This window comes from Rattus norvegicus, chromosome 2, assembly GCF_021556685.1.
Source record: "Rattus norvegicus strain SHRSP/BbbUtx chromosome 2, alternate assembly SHRSP_T2T, whole genome shotgun sequence".
NCBI lineage: Eukaryota > Metazoa > Chordata > Mammalia > Rodentia > Muridae > Rattus > Rattus norvegicus.
This window is the reverse complement of record NC_141535.1, coordinates 178,689,839-178,708,833: the sequence shown is the minus strand read 5'-3', so window position 1 is coordinate 178,708,833 and position 18,995 is coordinate 178,689,839.

The following is an 18,995-nucleotide window of genomic DNA, read 5'->3' as shown; positions in this document are numbered from 1 at the left end:
GTATTCCTTTGCTCTCGTTTTCTTGTCTGATTGTTCTGGCTAGGACTTAGACAACTATATTGAATAAGTAGGGAGAGAGTGGGCAAACTTGTCTAGTCCCTGATTTTAGTCGGATTGCTTCAAGTTTCTCTCTGTTTTGTTTAATATTAGCTACTGGTTTGCTGTATATGGTTTTTGCTATGTTTAGGTATGGGCCTTGAATTCCTCTTCTTTCCAGGACTTTTATCATGAAGGGGTCTTGAATTTTGTCAAATGCTTTCTCAGCATCTATTGAAATGACCACATGGTTTTTTAATCTTTCTTTTTGTTTATACAGTGGAATTCTTTGATGGTTTTCCATATATTTAACCATGACTGCATGCCTGGAATGAAGCCTACTTGGTCATAATGGATGAATGTTTTGATGTGCTGTTGAATTCTGTTTGAAAGAATTTTATTGAGTATCATTGCACCGATATTCATAAGGCAAATTGGTCTGAAGTTCTCTTTCTTTGTTGGGTCTTTGTGTGGTTTAGGTATAAGAGAATTGTGGCTTCATAGAAGGAATTTGGTAGCACTTAATCTGTTTAAATTTCATGGAATAATTTAGATAGTATTGGTATTAGGTCTTCTATGAAGGTCTGATAGAATTCTGCACTGAAGCCATCTGGACTTGGGCTCTTTTTGGTTGGGATAATTTTAATGACTGCTTCTATGTACTTAGGAGTTATGGGGTTGTTTAAATGGTTTATTTCTTCCTGATTTAACTTTCGTACCTGGTGTCTGCCTAGGAAATTGTCCATTTCTTCCACATTTTCAAGTTTTGTTGAAAATACACTTTTGTAGTAGGATCTGATGATTTTTTTTAATTTCCCCAGGCTCTGTTGTTATGTTTACCATTTCATTTCTGATTTTCTTAATTTGAACACACTCTCTGTGTCTTCAGGTTAGCCTGGCTAAGGGTTTATCTATCTTGTTGATTTTCTCAAAGAAACAGCTTTTGGTTCTGTTGATTCTTTGTATAGTCCTTTTTGTTTTAACTTGGTTGATTTCAGCTCTGAGTTTCATTATTTTCTGCCTGCTACTCCTCATGGGTGTGTTTGCTTCTTTTGTTTAAGAGGTTTTAGGTGTGCTGTCAAGCTCCTGATATATGTTCTCTCCTCTTTCCTTCTGCAGGCACTCAGAGCTATGAGTTTTCTTAGCACAGCTTTCATTGTGTCACATAAGTTTGGGTATGTTGTACCTTATATTTTCATTAAATTCTAAGAAGTCTTTAATTTCTTTCTTTATTTCTTCCTTGACCAGTTTATCATTGAGTAGAGCATTATTCAACTTCCATGCATATGTGGGCGTTCTTCCCTTATTGTTATTGAAGAGCAGCTTTAGCCCATGGTGGTCTGATAAGATGTATGGGATTATTTCTATCTGTCTGTATCTGTGGAGGTCTGTTTTATGACCAATTATATGATCAATTTGGAGACAGTACCATGAGGTGGTGAGAAGAAGGTATATCCTTTTGTTTTAGGATAGAATGTGCTGTAAATATCTGTTAAATCGATTTGGCTCATGACTTCTGTTAGTCTGTCTATGTCTCTGTTTAATTTCTGTTTTCATGATCTGTCCATTGATGATAGCGGGGTGTTGAGATCTCCTACTATTATTGTATGAGGTACAGTGTTTGCTTTGAGCTTTAGTAAGGTTTCATTTTGGTATGTAAGTGCCCTTGTATATGGAGCATATATATTTAGGATTGAGCATTCATCTTGTTGAATTTTTCCATTGATGACTATGAAGTGCTCTTCTTTATCTTTTTTGATGACTTTTGGTTTCAAATCTATTTTATTTGATATTAGAATGGCTACTCGAGCTTGCTTCTTCAGGCCATTTGCTTGGAAAGTTGTTTTCCAGTCTTTTACTCTGAATTAGTGTCTGTCTTTGTCTCTGAAGTGTGTTTCCTGTAGGCAGCAAAATGTTGGTTCCGCATTGTTTATCCAGTTTGCTAATCTGTGTCTTTTTATTGAGGAATTAAGTCCATTGATGTTGAGAGTCATTAAGGAATAGTGATTGTTGCTTCCTGTTATGTTGGTGTTTGGATGTGAGATTGTGTTTCTGCTTGTCTTCTCCTTGTTTTGTGGCAAAATGATTAGTTTCTTGCTTTTTCTAGGGTGTAGCTTGCCTCCTTGTGTTGGTTTTACCATTTATTATCCTTTGTAGGGCTGCATTTACAGAAAGATTTTGGGTAAATTTGGTTCTGTCATGGAATATATTGGTTTCTCCATCTATGTTTATTGAGAGTTTTGCTGGATAAAGTAACCTGGGCTGGCATTTGTGTTCTCTTAGGGTGTGTATGACATCTGTCCAAGATCTTCTGGCTTTCATAGTCTCTGGTGAGAAGTCTGGTGCAATTCTCTTAGGTCTGCCTTTATATGTTACTTGACCTTTTTCCCTTACTGCCTTTAAGATTCTTTCTTTGTTTTGTGCATTTGGTGTTTTGACTATTATGTGACGGGAGGAGTCTCTTTTCTGGTCCAATCTATTTGTAGTTCTGTAGGCTTCATTTATGTTTATGGGCATCTCTTTCTTTAGGTTAGGAAAGTTTTCTTCTATGATTTTGTTGAAGATATTTACTGATTCTTTGAGTTTGGAGTCTTTGCTCTCTTCTATACCTATTATTCTTAGGTTTGATTTTCTCATTGTGTCCTGGATTTCCTGTATGTTTGGGGGCAGTAGCTTTTTCCATTTTACATTATCTTTGACAGTTGTAGCAATGATTTCTATGGAATCTTCTGTTCCTGAGATACTCTTTTCTATCTCTTGCATTCTGTTGTTGATGATTCTATCTATGGCCCCTTGTTTCTTCTTTGGTTTTCTATATCTAGAGTTGCCTCCCTTTGTTCTTTCTTTACTGCTTGTATTTCCATTTTGAATTCTTTCATCTGTTTGATTGTGTATTCCTTTTAATTCTTTCAGGGATTTTGGCATTTCCTCTCTATGGGCTTCTGCTTGTTTATTTGTGTTTTCCTGCATTTCTCTAAGGGAGTTCTTCATGTCTTGCTTGAAGTCCTCCATCATCATGATCAAATGTGATTTTAAATCTAGGTCTTGCTTTTCTGATGTGTTTGGATATTCACTGTTTGCTTTGTTGGGAGAGTTGGGCTCTGATGATGCTATGTAGTCTTTGTTTCTGTTGCTTGAGTTCCTGCGGTTGCCTCTTGCCATCGCGCTGTCTCTGGTGTTACCTTCTTCTGCTCTTTCTGAAAGTGGTTAGAAAGTCCTATAGGCCTGTGTGTCAGAAATGCTGTAGACCTGTTTTCCTGTTTTCTTTCAGCCACTTATTGTAACAGAGTGCTCTGCTTTCAGGTGTGCAGCCTTTCCTGTCTACTGGTCTTCAGGTGTTCCTGTGGGCCTGTGTCCTGAGTCCACCAGGCAGGTCACTTGGAGAAGAAATGTTGGTCTTACCTCTGGTCTCAGGCCTGGAGTTGCTTCTCAGAGCAGTGTTTTAGCTCTTAGTGAGGGCAGCAACCAGAAGGGCCTACCCCGAATTCACTCAGGAACCTGTGCACAGAGAGCCCAGATGGAGCTAGGCGTTTTCCTCTAAAGTCAGAAATGTGGGCAGAGAGTAGTGTCTTCTGGCTTCCCAGGCGTGTCTGCCACTCTGAAGGTCTAGCTCTTCCTCCCAAGGGATTTGCGTGAAGGGAGCTGTTTACCAGGTGGTGTCCACCACCAGCTATCCGGGTGGTGTCTGGACCACGGTGTTAAGTGCCCCTATCTTCCTGTTCCCAGAGGCCCTATATAGTTTCCTCTTGGGCCAGGGATGTGGGCAGGGTTGGGCAGTGCTGATGGTCTCTGCTGCCCTGCAGTCGCAGGAGTGCCCAACTGTCTGGGAGGTGAGCTCTCTCTTCCATGGGGTTTGGGAGCAGTGCCTCTTATCACATTTCAAATGTTATTCCCTTCTTGGTTTCCAGGCCAACATCCTCATATACCCTCCACCACCACCACCACTATGTGGGTGTTCACATCCCCATCCTCCCCCCATTACAGCCCTCCCTCAACAATCCTGTTAACTGGGGTTCCAGTCTTGGCATGACCATGGGCTTCCCCTTCCACAGGTGCCCCTACTGGTTTATTCATTGCTACCTATGAATTTGGAGCCGAGGGTCAGTTCATGTATAGTCTTTGGGTAGTTGCTTAGTCCCTTGAAGCTCTGGTTTGTTGGCATTGCTCTTCATATGGGGTCTCAAGCCCCTTCAGCTCTTTAAGTCCTTTTTCTGATTCTTCCAATGGGGGTCCTGTTCTCAGTTCAGTGGTTTGTTGCTATATTTACCTATATATTTGCCATATCCTGCTGTGTCTCTCTGGAGAGATATGCATCAAGTTCCTGTCAGACTGAACCTCTTTGCTTCATCCATCTTATCTATATTGGTTGCTGTACGTGCATGGGCCACATGTGGGGCAGTCTCTGAATGGGTGTTCCTTCATCTCTGTTCTAAACTTGACCTCCCTATCCCTTCGTAAGGGTATTCTTGTTCCCCTTTTAAAGAAGGAGTAAAGCATCCACATTTTCATCATCCTTTTTGAGTTTCATGTGTTCTGTGCATCTTGGATAATTCGAGCTTTTTGTGCTAATATCCACTTATCAATGATTGCATACCATGTGTGCTTTTCTGTGATTTGGTCACATCATTCAGAATGCTATTTTCCAGTTCCATCCATTTGCCTATGAATTTCCTGAAGTCATTTTTTTTCGATAGATGAGTAGTATTCCATTGTGTAAATGTACCACATTTTCTCTATCCATTCTTCTTTTTAAGGGCATCTGGGTTCTTTACAGCTTCTGGCTATTATAAATGAGGCTGCTATCAACATGGTGGAGCATGTGTCTTTGTTGTATGTTGGAGCATCTTTTGGGTATATGTGCAAGAGAGGTATAGCTGAGTCCTCACATAGTGCAATGTCCAATTATCTGAGGAACATACAGACTGATTTCCAGAAGGGTTGTACCAGTCTGCAATCCCATCAACAATGGAGGAATCTTCCTCTTTCTCCACATCCTCTTGAGCATCTGCTGTTGCTGGAGTTTTTGATCTTAGCCATTCTGATTGGTGTTAGGTGGAATCTAAGTGTTGCTTTGATTTGTATTTCCCTTATGACTAAAGATGTTGAGTATTTCTTTAGGTGATTATCAGCCATTTGGCATTCCTCAGCTGTGAATTTTTTGTTTAGCTCTGAACTCCAGTCTAACGTCATGAGTTCTTTGTATATTTTAGATATATGCCCTCTATCAGTTGTTGGCTTGGTAGAGATCTTTTCCAAATCTGTTTGTCACTGTTTTGTCCTTAAGACAGTGTCCTTTGCCTTACAAAAGCTTTGTAGCTTTATGAGATCCCATTTGTCGATTCTTGATCTAGAGCATAAGCCATTGGTGTTTTGTTCAGGAAATTTTCTCCAGTGCCCATGTGTTCAAGATTCTTCCCCACCTTTTCTTCTATTCCTCTGTGTGTATCTGTTTAGATGTGGAGGTCCTTAATCCAAGTGGACTTAAACTTTGAACAGGGTGATAAGAATGGATTGATCTGTAATCTCTACATGCTAGCCTCCAGTTGAACCAGCACCATTTGCTGAAAATGCTATCTTTTTTTCCGTTTGATAGTTTTGGCTCCTTTGTCAAAAATCAAGTGACCATAGGTGTGCAGATTCATTTCTGGGTCTTTAATTCTATTCCACTCATTTATCTGCCTGTCTCTGTACCAATACCATACAGTTTTTATCACTATTGCTCTGTAATACTGCTTGAGTTCAGTAATGGTGATTTCCCCGGAAGTCTTTTATTGTTGAGGATAGTTTTACCTATCCTGGGTTTTTTGTTAATCCAGATAAATTAGCTAATTGTTCTGTCTAACTTTATGAAGAATTGGAACAGAATTTTGATGGGGATTGCATTAAATCTGTAGGTTGCTTATGGTAAAATGGCCATTTTTTTAACTTTTAAAAAGAGTTGTTTTAATTTTGCATATACTATTACATTTAGGATTCTTGGATTTTTAAGCTTTATCCTTTATCTTATGGGTTATAGAACTCAGTTGTGTTTTCTTTTGGTCTTAGCTATTGCCACATGATTTTGAGCATCATTTACTGTGTTTTGAGTCTTCTATTGCAATGGTTTTTTTCAAAAAGTTTTCATATTTTTAGTTAGTTTTGCCCTTTTGATCCTTGTCAAACTACTACAAACTATTTTTGATCAAAAAATAGACTTCTTAACACTGAACCAAATGGCACTTCACTTGCCTTTAATCTAAGTACCTGGGAGGCAGAGCAAAAGGATAATGATATTGAGGCCAGTCTATGATATGAGCTTGGACTACAAAATGAAATTTGTTTCAAAGAAAAGGATAAAGAAAAATGTAGTTTCTATACATTCACTTCTCTCCTCAGTTTTTTTCATTTCTTATTGCATATTTTATTATTTACATTTCAAATGTTATCCTCCCTCACAGTTTCCCCCCACCACAAACCCCCTGTCCCCTCCTCTCTCACTCTGCATCTATGAGAGTGCTTCCCCAACCAAAATGGCCATTTTTACTATCTTAATCCTGCCATTCCATGAGCAGGGGAGCTCTTTCCATCTTCTGAGATCATCTTCAATTTCTTTCTTCAGAGGCTTGAAGTTCTTCTCATACATAACTTTCACTTGCTTGTTTAAAGTCACACTGAGGTATTTTATATTATTTGGGACTATTGTGAAGGGTGTCATTTCCCTAATTTCTTTCTTGGCTTGTTTCTCTTTTGTGTAGAGGAAGGTTACTGATGTATTTGAGTTAATTTTATACCCCGTCACTTTGCTGACGGTGTTTATCAGATTTATCTCTGCTGGAACTTTTGGAATCACTTATATATACAATCATATCATCTGCAAAAAGTGATATTTTGACTTCTTCCTTTCCAATCTGTATCTCTTTGATCTCCTTTTCTTGTCTGATTGCTCTGGCTAGGACTTCAAGAAGTATATTGAATAAGTAGCTATAGAGGTGGGAAGCTTTGTCTAGTCCCTGATTTTAGTGAGATTGATTGAAGTTTCTGTCCATTTAGTTTTATGTTAGCTACTGGTTTGCTGTATATGGCTTTTACTCTATATAGGTATCGGCCTTGAATTTCTGTTCCTTCCAGGACTTTTACCATTAAGGGGTTTTGAATTTTGTTAAATGATTTTCAGCAAATAATGAAATGATCATATGGTTTTTTTTTCTTTCGATTTGTTTATATAGTCGATCTCTTCTTATAGCCATGTACAAATGTTAAGTTAAAGCAAATCAATGACCTCCACATCAAACCAGATACACTCAAACTATTAGAAGAAAAGGTGGGAAAGAATCTTGAATACATGGACACTGGAAAAAATTTCCTGAGAAGAACACCAATGGCTTATGCTATAAGATCAAGAATTGACAAATGGGATCTCATAAAGCTACAAAGCTTCTGTAAGGCAAAGGACACTGTCATTTTGACAAAATGGCAAAAAACTGATGAAGTTAGACTGCAGTAAGAAAACTAACCCTATTAAAATTGCCGTTCACGACTAAACAAAGAATTCACAGTTGAGGAATATTGAATGGCTAAGAAGCACCTAAAGAAATGGTAAACATCTTTAGTCATTAGGGAAGTGCAAATCAGAACAAGTCTGAGATTCCCCATAAAAACAGGCAGAAAGGCTAAGATCAAAAACTTAGTCTACAGCAGATGCTGGTGAGAATGTGGAGATAGAGGAACACTCCTCCATTGTTTGTGGGATTGCAGACTGGGACAACCATTCTGGAAATCAGTCTGAAGGTTCCTTAGAAAATTAGACATTGCACTACCTGAGGACCCAGCTATACCTCTCTTGGGCATATACTAAAAGATGCTCCAACATACAACAAAGACACATGCTTCACTATGTTCATAGCAGCCTTATTTATAATAACCAGAAGCTTAAAATATCCCAGATGCACTTCAACAGAGGAAAGGATACAGAAATTGTGGTACATCTACACAATGGAATAAAACTTAGCTATCAAAAACAATGACTTGGTGCTCCAGGCACTGCCCAGACCTGAAGGGACCAGATCAACAGTTCTCTGAACCCAAATCCCATGGGAGGGAGACCTAAACCTTCAGAGGGGCAGACACACCTGGGAAGCCAGAAGAGACTACACTTCTGACTCCAGAAATAAACACCTAACACCATCCGGGGCACCGGTGCATGGGGGCTCCTGGGAAAGCTGGTGCGGGCCTTCCTGGTTACCGTCCTCACAAAGAGCTCAAAAGCAGTCCCCCATGAGCAACTTGAGCCATGGGACCACTGGTATGAACAACTTTTCTGCTCCAAGCAACCTGCCTGGTCGACTCAGGACACAGACCCACAAGAACTGCTGAAGACCAGTGGACAGGAAAGAATACACGTCTGAAAGCAGAACACTCTGTTCCCATAACTGGCTGAAAGAAAACAGGAAATCAGGTCTACAGCACTCCTGAAACACAGGCCTATAGGACGTTCTAACCACTGTCAGAAAGAGCAGAATGAGGTAACACCAAACACAAGTTGATGGTGAGAGGCAAGCGCAGGAAACCAAGCAACAGAAACCAAGACTACATGGCATCATCAGAGCCCAATTCTCCCACCAAAGCAAACAGTGAATCTGCGAACACACCAGAAAAGCAAGATCTAGATTTAAAATCATATTTGGTCATGATGCTGGAGGACTTCAAAAAAGACATGAAGAACTCCCTTAGACAAATGCAGGAAAACACAAATAAACAAGCAGAAGCCAATAGAGAGGAAATTCAAAAATCGCTGAAAGGGTTCCAGGAAAACACAATCAAACAGTTGAAGGAATTAAAAATGGAAATAGAAGCAATGAAGAAAGAATACAGGGAAACAACCCTGGATATAGAAAACCAAAGGAAGAGACAAGGAGATGAAGATACAAGCATCACCAACAGAATACAAGACATAGAAGAGAGAATCTCAGGAGGAGAAGATTCTATAGAAATCATCTACACGGGTTGGGGATTTAGCTCAGTGGTAGAGCGCTTGCCTAGGAAGCGCAAGGCCCTGGGTTCGGTCCCCAGCTCCGAAAAAAAAAGAACCAAAAAAAAAAAAAAAAGAAATCATCTACACAAAGGTCAAAGATAATGTATAATAGAAAAAGCTACTGGTCCAAAACATACAGGAAATCCAGGATTCAATGAGAAGATCAAACCTAAGGATAATAGGTGTAGAAGAGAGTGAAGACTACCAGCTCAAAGGACGAGAAAATATCTTCAACAAAATCATAGAAGAAAACTTCCCTAACCTAAAGAAAGAGATGCCCATAAACATACAAGAAGCCTACAGAACTCCAAATAGATTGGGCCAGAAAAGAAACTCCTCCCATCACCTAATAGTCAAAACACCAAATGCACAAAACAAAGAAAGAATCTTAAAAGCAGTAAGGGAAAAAGGTCAAGTAACATATAAAGGCAGACCTATCAGAATCACACCCGACTTCTCACCAGAGACTATGAAAGCCAGAAGATCAGGGACAGATGTCATACAGACCCTAAGAGAACACAAATGCCAGCCCAGGTTACTGTATCCAGCAAAACTGTCAATTAACATAGGTGAAGAAACAAAGATATTTCATGGCATAACCATATTTGTACAATATCTTTCTACAAATCCAGTGCCACAAATGATAATAAAATGTAAAGCCCATCATAAGGAGGCTAGCTACACCCTAGAAAAAGCAAGAACCTAATCTTCTTGGCAACAAAACAAAGAGAAGAAAGGCACACAAACATAATCTCACATCCAAACGTGATATAAGAGAAAGCAACAATCACTATAACTTAATATCTCTCAACATCAATGGACTTGACTCCCCAATAAAAAGACATAGATTAACAAACTGGATACGCAATGAGGACCCTGCATTCTGCTGCCTACAGGAAACACACCTCACAGACAAAGACAGACACTACCTCAGAGTGAAAGGTTGGAAAACAACTTTCCAAGCAAATGGTCTGAAGAAGCAAGCTTTGGTAGCCATTCTAATATCGAATAAAATCAATTTTCAACTAAAAGTCATCACAAAAGATAAGGAAAGACACTTCATAGTCATCAAAGGAAAAATCCACCAAGATGAACTCTCAATCCTAAATATCTATGCTACAAACACAGGGGCACCTACATATATAGAAGAAACCTTATTAAAGCTCAAAGCACACATTGCATCTCACACAATAATAGTATGAGATTTCAACACCCCACTCTCATCAATGGACAGGCAATGGAAACAGAAATTAAACAGAGACATAGCCAGAGTAAGAGAAGTTATGAATCAAATGGACTTAACAGATGTTTATAGAATATTCTATCCTAAAACAAAAGTATATACCTTCTCCTCACCAACTCACGGTACTTTCTTCAAAATTGACCATATAATTGGTTATAAAATGGGTCTCAAAAGATGTCGAAAGATAGAAATAATCCCACGTGTCCTATCAGACCACCACGGGCTAAAGATGGTCTTCAATAAGAATAAGGGAAGAGTCTTCCTCACTCTTCTTCCGCTCTTCCATTCTTCCTCTCTCTCTCTCTCTCTCTCTCTCTCTCTCTCTCTCTCTCTCTTTTTCTCTCTCTCTCTCTCTCTCTCTCTTCCTCTCCTGGCTTGACACGATAACGTGTGTGTGTGTGTTTGTGTGTGTGTGTGTGTGTGTGTGTGTGTGTGTGTGTGTGTGTGTGTTTCTTTCATCCCGCAAGCTTTCGCCCGATTCTGGGTACTGTGTCTGTGCTGGCACGGACAAATGGAGGTCCCACTGAGATTGGAGAAGAAAGGAGTACTAATGTTGGGACGTCCCAGGAGCATGGCCAGCATAGAAGCAGGGACATATTGGGGTAAGATGGGCTAGAAAAGGCCTGGATGGTTTGGGCTAGCCTGAGTAAAACTTATCATAAAAAAGGGACAAGTCGCAAAAGAAAGTTCCCGGATAAGGGACGATAAGGTTCTCTGGAGGTAAGCAGAGACAATGGAAGAAAGTTCTCGGATTGAGACAATAAAGTTCCCAGGTTTTGGGACGAGGGTTAAGTTCTCGGATTGAGACAATAAGGTTCCCGGTTTTGGGACAAGTTGCAAAGCTCTCAGATTGAGACTATAAGGTTCCCAGTTTTGGGACAACTTAAGAGGGACGTAGATGATGGGTGTGACTTTGAGCTTTATGGCTATATTATTACTCTGGGAGAGAGTACAAGATATAAGCTTTTCCGGTTTCAGACTAAGGAACACAGTATTTTGGGAGAATGATTTTGTCTTTGTGCTTTTAAAAGGTGTGATTAGGCTCTGGAAACCTCACAGAGTCATACTGATCAGATTTGATAGAGGTAGACCGCCTGAAAAATTTATTCGGTAGCAGCGAACCGAAAGTAAAGTTCGAGGTAGCAGCTATAAAAAAGGGACAAGGTAATGGTAAAGTGTTTTTGCATATGCGTTCTGTTAGAGTTATATTTTAGTCTTTGGACCCTGACTAGAGATAGTTTACATGCTAGACATGAGAGGGAATGGGTTTGGGAAAAACAGTCCTCCCAGGCTCTCCACAGTTGCTTTGGAGAAAGAGAAAAACTTTTTCAGAGCTCTCCTAGGAACAGAGGGAAAGCAGGAGACATCCTGCCTCTCTGCTGGCTCCTATTTGAGAACTGCTTATTTTTGGTTCTAGGTTCCATAGGTAGGATATGTGGGTCCCTTCGGTGGGACACCATCTAGTTTTTTCCCTCTATCTCTATTGTCTGTCCTTGGTGCACCAAGCTGTCCATGTCTGTCAGTTTATGTCTGTGGTTTTTGTTTCTCTTGCTTAAATGTTTAATGCTTCATGTTCAAAAGAAAAAAATGGTGAAAACTTTATCTGTCGGTCGTTCACACCTTGATTTGGTTTTAACTCGTTTCAAAAAGGAACAAATGAATAAAAAGCAGTTTCAATCGGCCTTTAGAGCCCTGTACCTGTAGGTAGGAGCATAGGTCAGCTGGAGAAGCTGCCTGGGGGTGAGCGTCTACATGAGTTGATCTTAAAGGCGCCAGCAAGTTCCTCAGCTTCTATGTTAAGGGAGCGGATGGTTGTTTCTCTTAGAAAAATCCCTGACTTATTATTTGACTTAGCAGGTGACAAGGTGCTTCTCTTAATATTACAGCTAGAAAAAGTAAAAATGGTGCTTGGTCTAAATATTAAAGATATGTGCAGCCAATTCAATTTTGTTTCTGATTGGTTTTAAATGTATAGATATGCTCTATATGCCTTGATTATGGACTATTGGCTTTTAAGTTATTGGATATGGTTAAAAAAGTGTAACATTGGTAACAGAAAGTTGGCTTAAAACTGTAATTTGGATGGAGTCATTCTAGACAACATGCGGCATGAGCCAACCTAGGGAAACATAATATTTTTATGGAACTCTTATTCTAGAAACCAGGCTTCTAAAAGAATTTAGGACAATGTCTCTTTATTGAGGTATTGGAGACCTCACCATCATGTGTTCATAGTAGGAATTGGCAGTCAAACTTTGTAGCATGAAGGACAAACTCGGTGTTTTGGAGACTGGATTTTGGAGACTAGATTGTTAGAGGTTGAGTTTTGCTTTCCAAAGTTGTGGTTTGCCCTGAAGTTATCTGTATTTTAATGTTAATTCCACTGCCCCAAGGACAGCTGCCTAGTCACATACTCCGAACTCAGGTGACTTCCCAAAGTTGTGGTTGTGCTCTGGTGTTACAAGGAGAATTTAAGGATTGTGATTAAGGATTGCCAGTGTTACATTGACTAACTCAAACTTATTTATAATTGAGAAAAAATCAAACAGGTAGAGATTGTTACAAGACTTACTAAGGATTGATGAGGTTTTAGAACTTGTGAGAGCATTACAGCTTGTTTGCTTACTTCAACCGCCATTTCATGATAGATTTACAGGATTGCTAACAGTCTTGTATTATGTAATTTTGTTGCTTCTTCAATATAAGAAGTTAGAACTTTGAATCTTTCAGGGTATATGGAAATTTTTACTACAAACCTTTGCTCTCAAAATGAGCTTTAATATTTGGGGAGTAGCTGTTGTTCCAGAAAAGATTCAATATTCATTTTTAATATTTGAAACTAATTTTAAGCTCCTAAGGATATGTTAATTGCCAAAGTACCTCACCTTACCAGAGGACTTAAGCCTTTGTTATCCTCATTGGAGATAAAGCTTTTGTCGTATTAGTACAAAATTGTAGGCTAAAGTCATGGAAGTATTTTAAAAAAGAAACCTGGTGATATCTTATTCCAAACAACAATCAAATTGGTTATTACAAAATACTGATATTTGGCCTATTACATATACACATCTTTCAGGCAAAATTGATAATTTTACTCTTTGCATGCTTTTGTATTTTCTGTACATTTGTGCATACAACCCATAGAAAATGTGCTTACTGCATTTATAGGTGGTTCATCTAATGAAAAGCCTACATGTATGATTGGATCACTTGTTTATTCTCTTGAGTTTCCACTGCTTCAGCACAGATTATTAAATTACGTGCTGTAGCCACTGTTTTTAAATGTTAAAAAATCAAGCTTTCAATTCATATATTGATAGCCAATGTGTGGCTTGTGGTTTACAATTGATTAAAAGGTTTTCCTCTTTTTAGATACTACTAGCCCTCGAATTTTACAATTACTTAATGCTTTACTGGAGGCAAGTTTTCTACATGAAACCCGTGAGTGATGATTTCAGTGTGAATGTCTGACAACTCACTTGTCCTTTCAGTGCTCTGGCTCAGACAACTAAACAAAACCATAGACCCAGCTCTTTGAAAATGGTAATGGAGTTGATAACACACCCTTATGAAAAGAGGAAGACTCCATTTGCTTACTTTCAATGCCCACCCTCACCCTGCCAACTCAGGGATTTCTAAATAAGACTAAATCTGGATCTTGTTTACAGGATTTGGCATTTCTAATTAATGCTTATGTTTAGGTAAACAAAACTTGTGAGGCGCTGGAGAGATGGCTTAGTGGTTAAGAGCACTAAGTACTGTTCCTTTATAGGCCATTTAAGAACTCAAACTGGATTGCCTGGACCCCTTAGCAAGGGAGGACAATGATACCAGGCAGATTATAGGCCTTACATAGGAACAATTAGTCAAAAAAATCTCATTTTTTATATCACCAAAACAATAATGCTGGAAACAATAATTTGGTATATAAGCCAATTTATAAATACAATTGCTCAGTGTCCTCAATTTAATCCTCGAGGACTTATCTTAATAAATAATATTTTAACAATTTTAATAAATAAAAAGGGGGAGTCATCCCTGTATGCTAAATAATACTCTTTTTATTTCAATGTTAAAATTTGGATGCCAAGGAACTCTGAGTGTTTATGGCACCCTACAACTAGGCATACTTCTGCCTAGGTGAAATAGAAAGATCCACATATTGGCATGATCCTGTTCAGATATTTTATATGGGGAAGAGGGAATCTTTGTGTTTTTTCTACAGGATACTACAGGAGTGTGTCAGCTGCCTGAGTGGCTGGTGACTCTGGCTGATCCTGGGAGCATGAAGATTCAGCTCTCATGGTTCAGGTCCCTGGAGTCATTCCTGTGCCCTTAGAGGAAGATGGAGGATTCCCCCTCATCTTTTGTCAACACAGAAATTGTGGCGTTGCTGCAGTCATTGTGTCCCATCCCATCGCGGCTTGCAGTCCAACCCTCTGTGCACTGCTGCTTGCTGGAAACTGCTGTGGACTGGGGAACTCTGCCCTGGTTCTGCAGATCTCAGACATGGTTCCTCTTGCCTGCTGGTTGTTCCAGAGAAGAATGACTGATCCTGAACTGTCCTGGGAAAGACCTTGGCATTTTTGCTGCTATTGTAGCAGCCATTACTGCTGCAGCCATTGTGTCTGCAGTGTCTGGAGTTATACTCCCCCAATCTATTGTTAGGCAAGCACAATGGGTGAACTTTCTGGAGTAGTTGCTAACAATTGGGAATTCTAAATTTTATTACAGGAGCGGCTTGACGATGGACCTTGATGTTATGGCCCTCCGAGTTTGGCCCTAAGGCACTTGTGCTTTTCACATGCTGAGGAGAAACAGAGAGACAACTTGGAAGCCCCCCCCCCAAAAAAGGAAAATTATACGAGCTTAAGGTCCACAACTATAAAAGTAAAAAGTAAGTCTTAAGATTCACAGACTCAGAGCTAAAACAGGCCCAGGCGAGCCATTAAGACTAACAGACCATAAAGATAAGGAAAAAGGAATGCAGGAACCAGCCCGAGTTATCAGGGCTGACTCGTAGGCCATCTGGCAGGAAGGGATAAGCCCCTAGCCCCTGACATTCTGGACGCCCCAGCCTGCACGTACTCTTTTGCTGCATAACCGTGCATCCGCGCCTCATTTGAATCCACCAATCAAGTCCCTGTAACCATGCATCTGCTTCTGTATGCCTGCTTCTGCTCCCCAGAACCCTATAAAAACAAGTCCCCAGTCTTGCTGGGCACGCCAGTCCTTCCGAGCTGACTGAGACGCCCGCAGGTACCGGTGTATCCGGACAATAAACCCTCTTGCTGATTGCATCCGGTGGTCTCTGCCTGGTCACTAGGCTTGGGGATCTCCTTCCTGAAGGAAGATTCTCTCTGAGGGTCTTTCAAACTAACTAGATGAGGTGCCCCACTACTTATCGGGAGAGGCTCAACTTCCACAATCTCTTAAATTAATGCCATCTGGCCCCTGCTCCTTCGCCCCTGGGCTCAAGTAAGAGGAATGAGAAGATGATCCAATGTAGCTTTCCTCAGTGACGGGCAACTTCCTCTGACCCTTGACCAATCTAGACATGGAGCCTTGAGGGTGACAAGGTGATCCTGTGACAGATAAGACTGGGGTTCGAGAGGTTGATCCTAAGACAGAGGTGGCTACACCTCATTTAACATATGGACTGGTCAAATGCTCCTCTGCCCAGTTTCTCCCCCAATAAACACATGTATAGCCCAGAACAGTGTGTTACAGCATAAGTTCATTCCTAGCCATTGGGGTGCAGTCCTAACTGCAAGAGTGGCTCACCATGGCCGAGCTGGGCACTCTGTGAGGCATATCTGATCTCTCTCAGACCACTACTTCCACCTAATAATCTTTTATAAAAGAACAACCTCATACCAATATTATCCAAACTATTCCACAAAATTGAAACAGATGGAGCACTACCGAATTCCTTCTATGAAGCCACAATTACTCTTATACCTAAACCACACAAAGATCCAACAGAGAAAGAGAACTTCAGACCAATTTCCCTCATGAATATCGATGCAAAAATACTCAATAAAATTCTGACAAACTGAATCCAAGAGCACAACAAAACAATCATCCACCGTGATCAAGTAGGCTTCATCCCAGGCATGCAGGGATGGTTTAATATACGGAAAACCAACAACGTAATCCATTATGTAAGCAAACTGAAAGATAAAAACCACGTGGTCATTTCATTAGATGCTGAGAAAGCATTTGATAAAATTCAACACGCCTTCATGATAAAAGTCCTGGAAAGAACAGGAATTCAAGACCCATACATAAACATAGTAAAAGCCATATACAGCAAACCAGTCGCTAACATTAAACTAAATGGAGAGAAACTTGAAGCAATCCCACTAAAATCAGGGACTAGAAAAGGCTGCCCACTCTCTCTCTACATACTCAATATAGTTCCTGAAGTTCTAGCCAGACCAATCTGACAACAAAAGGAGATCAAAGGTATACAGATTGGAAAAGAAGAAGTCAAAATATCACTATTTGCAGATGATATGATAGTATATTTAAGTGATCCAAAGAGTTCCACCCGAGAACTACTAAACCTCATAAACAACTTCAGCAAAGTGGCTGGGTATAAAATTAACTCAAATAAATCAGTAGCCTTACTCTACAAAAAAGAGAAACAAGCCGAGAAAGGAATTAGGGAAATGACACCCTTCATAATAGTCCCTGATAATATAAAATGCCTCAGTGTGACTTTAACCAAGCAAGTAAAGATCTGTATGATAAGAAGTTCAAGCCGCTGAAGAAAGAAATTGAAGAAGATCTCAGAAGATGGAAAGATCTCCTATGCTCATGGATTGGCAGGATTAATTTAGTAAAATTGTCCATTTTACCAAAGGTGAGCTACAGATTGAATGCAATCCCCATGAAAATTCCAACCCAATTCTTCATATAGTTAGACAGAACAATTTTCAAATTCGTCTGGATTAACAGAAAACACAGGAGAGCTAAAACTATCCTCAACAATAAAAAGACTTCCAGGGAATCACTATCCCTGCACTCAAGCAGTATGTATTACAGAGCAATATTGATAAGCTGTGAGGCCAAAAACTTAAGGTTTCCCCAGCCCTTCCATGCTGTTGCTTTTTGACAGGACTCAGGTTGCACAAGAGGTGTGGATCACAATCACATATCCAGCATTACACAGCTTACCCACATTTAACTAGGTACAAGTGGCTGGCAGTTCACTGTCTCAACAGTACCTTTTCCTAACACCAAGGAGCACACTGACCCTCAAGTGCCTACCATGCAGTCACACACCCCAACGTTTTTGCTTATGTCTAAACTATCTGAGAGTCTTGAGTGTTAGGAGAGAGGAAAGGGTGGATATGAGCATAGGCTAGTCCAAGCTATGTTACATAGCTTGTCAACAGAGACGCTCTGATGTTTGAGACCCAGACAGTATACTTGAGTGACTACATGGAAGAAGATCGTACATAAGCAGCTACCTTTGCCTTTCCACAGGGCACACCTGGGTGACAAGCAGGTGAGCATCAGCAGTGACATCACTATCTCTCTATACCTGGGAGAATAAGGCAGAGCTATACAGATCCCCAAAGATTAAAGCTGAAAAATTAAAATGAGCCACACAGCAGTACATAACATGAGAAAAGACTAATTTCAACAGGTTCAGAGAGAGGATTCCAGGACAAGGCGATCTGGATCAGGTCTGAGTGAAAATAGTGCTTCATAAGAAGTTAGCAATGGTGTTTCCACAGGTCACTGGGACACCAGGGGGTGCCTCTTTGCCCCTCTCCTCTTCTCAGCTTTTCCTGGGAGTTAGTTTAGGAGCCTATGTAGTCCTGCTCTGCAGGCACTGTGTGGTGCTAGCCTCAGACCCTTAGGCAGTAGCACAGCTTCCACCAGAAAGTGTCTAAGGAGGACTGTAAAATGCTCATAGTCCCAACATGGACCACTGAGGAGGTACAAGGAAAAAGAAACTACGGTTTTCTTTGTTGGAAACTCGAAAGCTCCACCCCCACAAGGGGAATTTATGAGTGACAACTAGTAGGTCCTGGACATAAACAACTTCGCTGTAAATCCAGCTGCAGGATAACTGACAGTGATGAACTTACTGGGCCATGTAGTGACCGGCAGTGCTAGGGGACTGAAAACTCCAGCTCCTGCTCAATAGTAAGTACTTAGAGTCAGTACTCATCTATTTGAAATTCAAGTTCTGTTTCCTCTTGGGGTCACCAGTCATAGGCCGGCAAGAGGTTATGGACCTCTGTGTGCTAGTAGTTTTAACCCATGCCTGTTGCTTCTGGAGGAACACTGGAGGAAGTCTCTGCTAGGTACAGCTCTTGGAGCAAAGAGTCTCCATGTGGTACTCATTTGATCCAAGAATATTCTAAGATGAGCAGAGGTTGAGGAGAGTGTTTCAGAGATCCAAGTGTTTCCACGTGCTTTTGCCTGTATGCTCTGTGAAAGTCTAAGCTCTGAATATGGCAATAAGCCACATGGATCAACAAAGTAGGTCAAGTGCAAGATGCAAACATTTACAAAGTATCCTTTGTATAAACTGGGGGGCGGTGCTGAGAGGCAGCTGCAGGGTGAGGGACTCACACACAGCAGAACTCAACCTCTACTGCTTTTGTACAAGACTGATTATATCCCATTCCTCTCTCCAATCACAGTAGCCCTCAAGGTGTCCCTTCCTTCACAGGAAGGATGAAG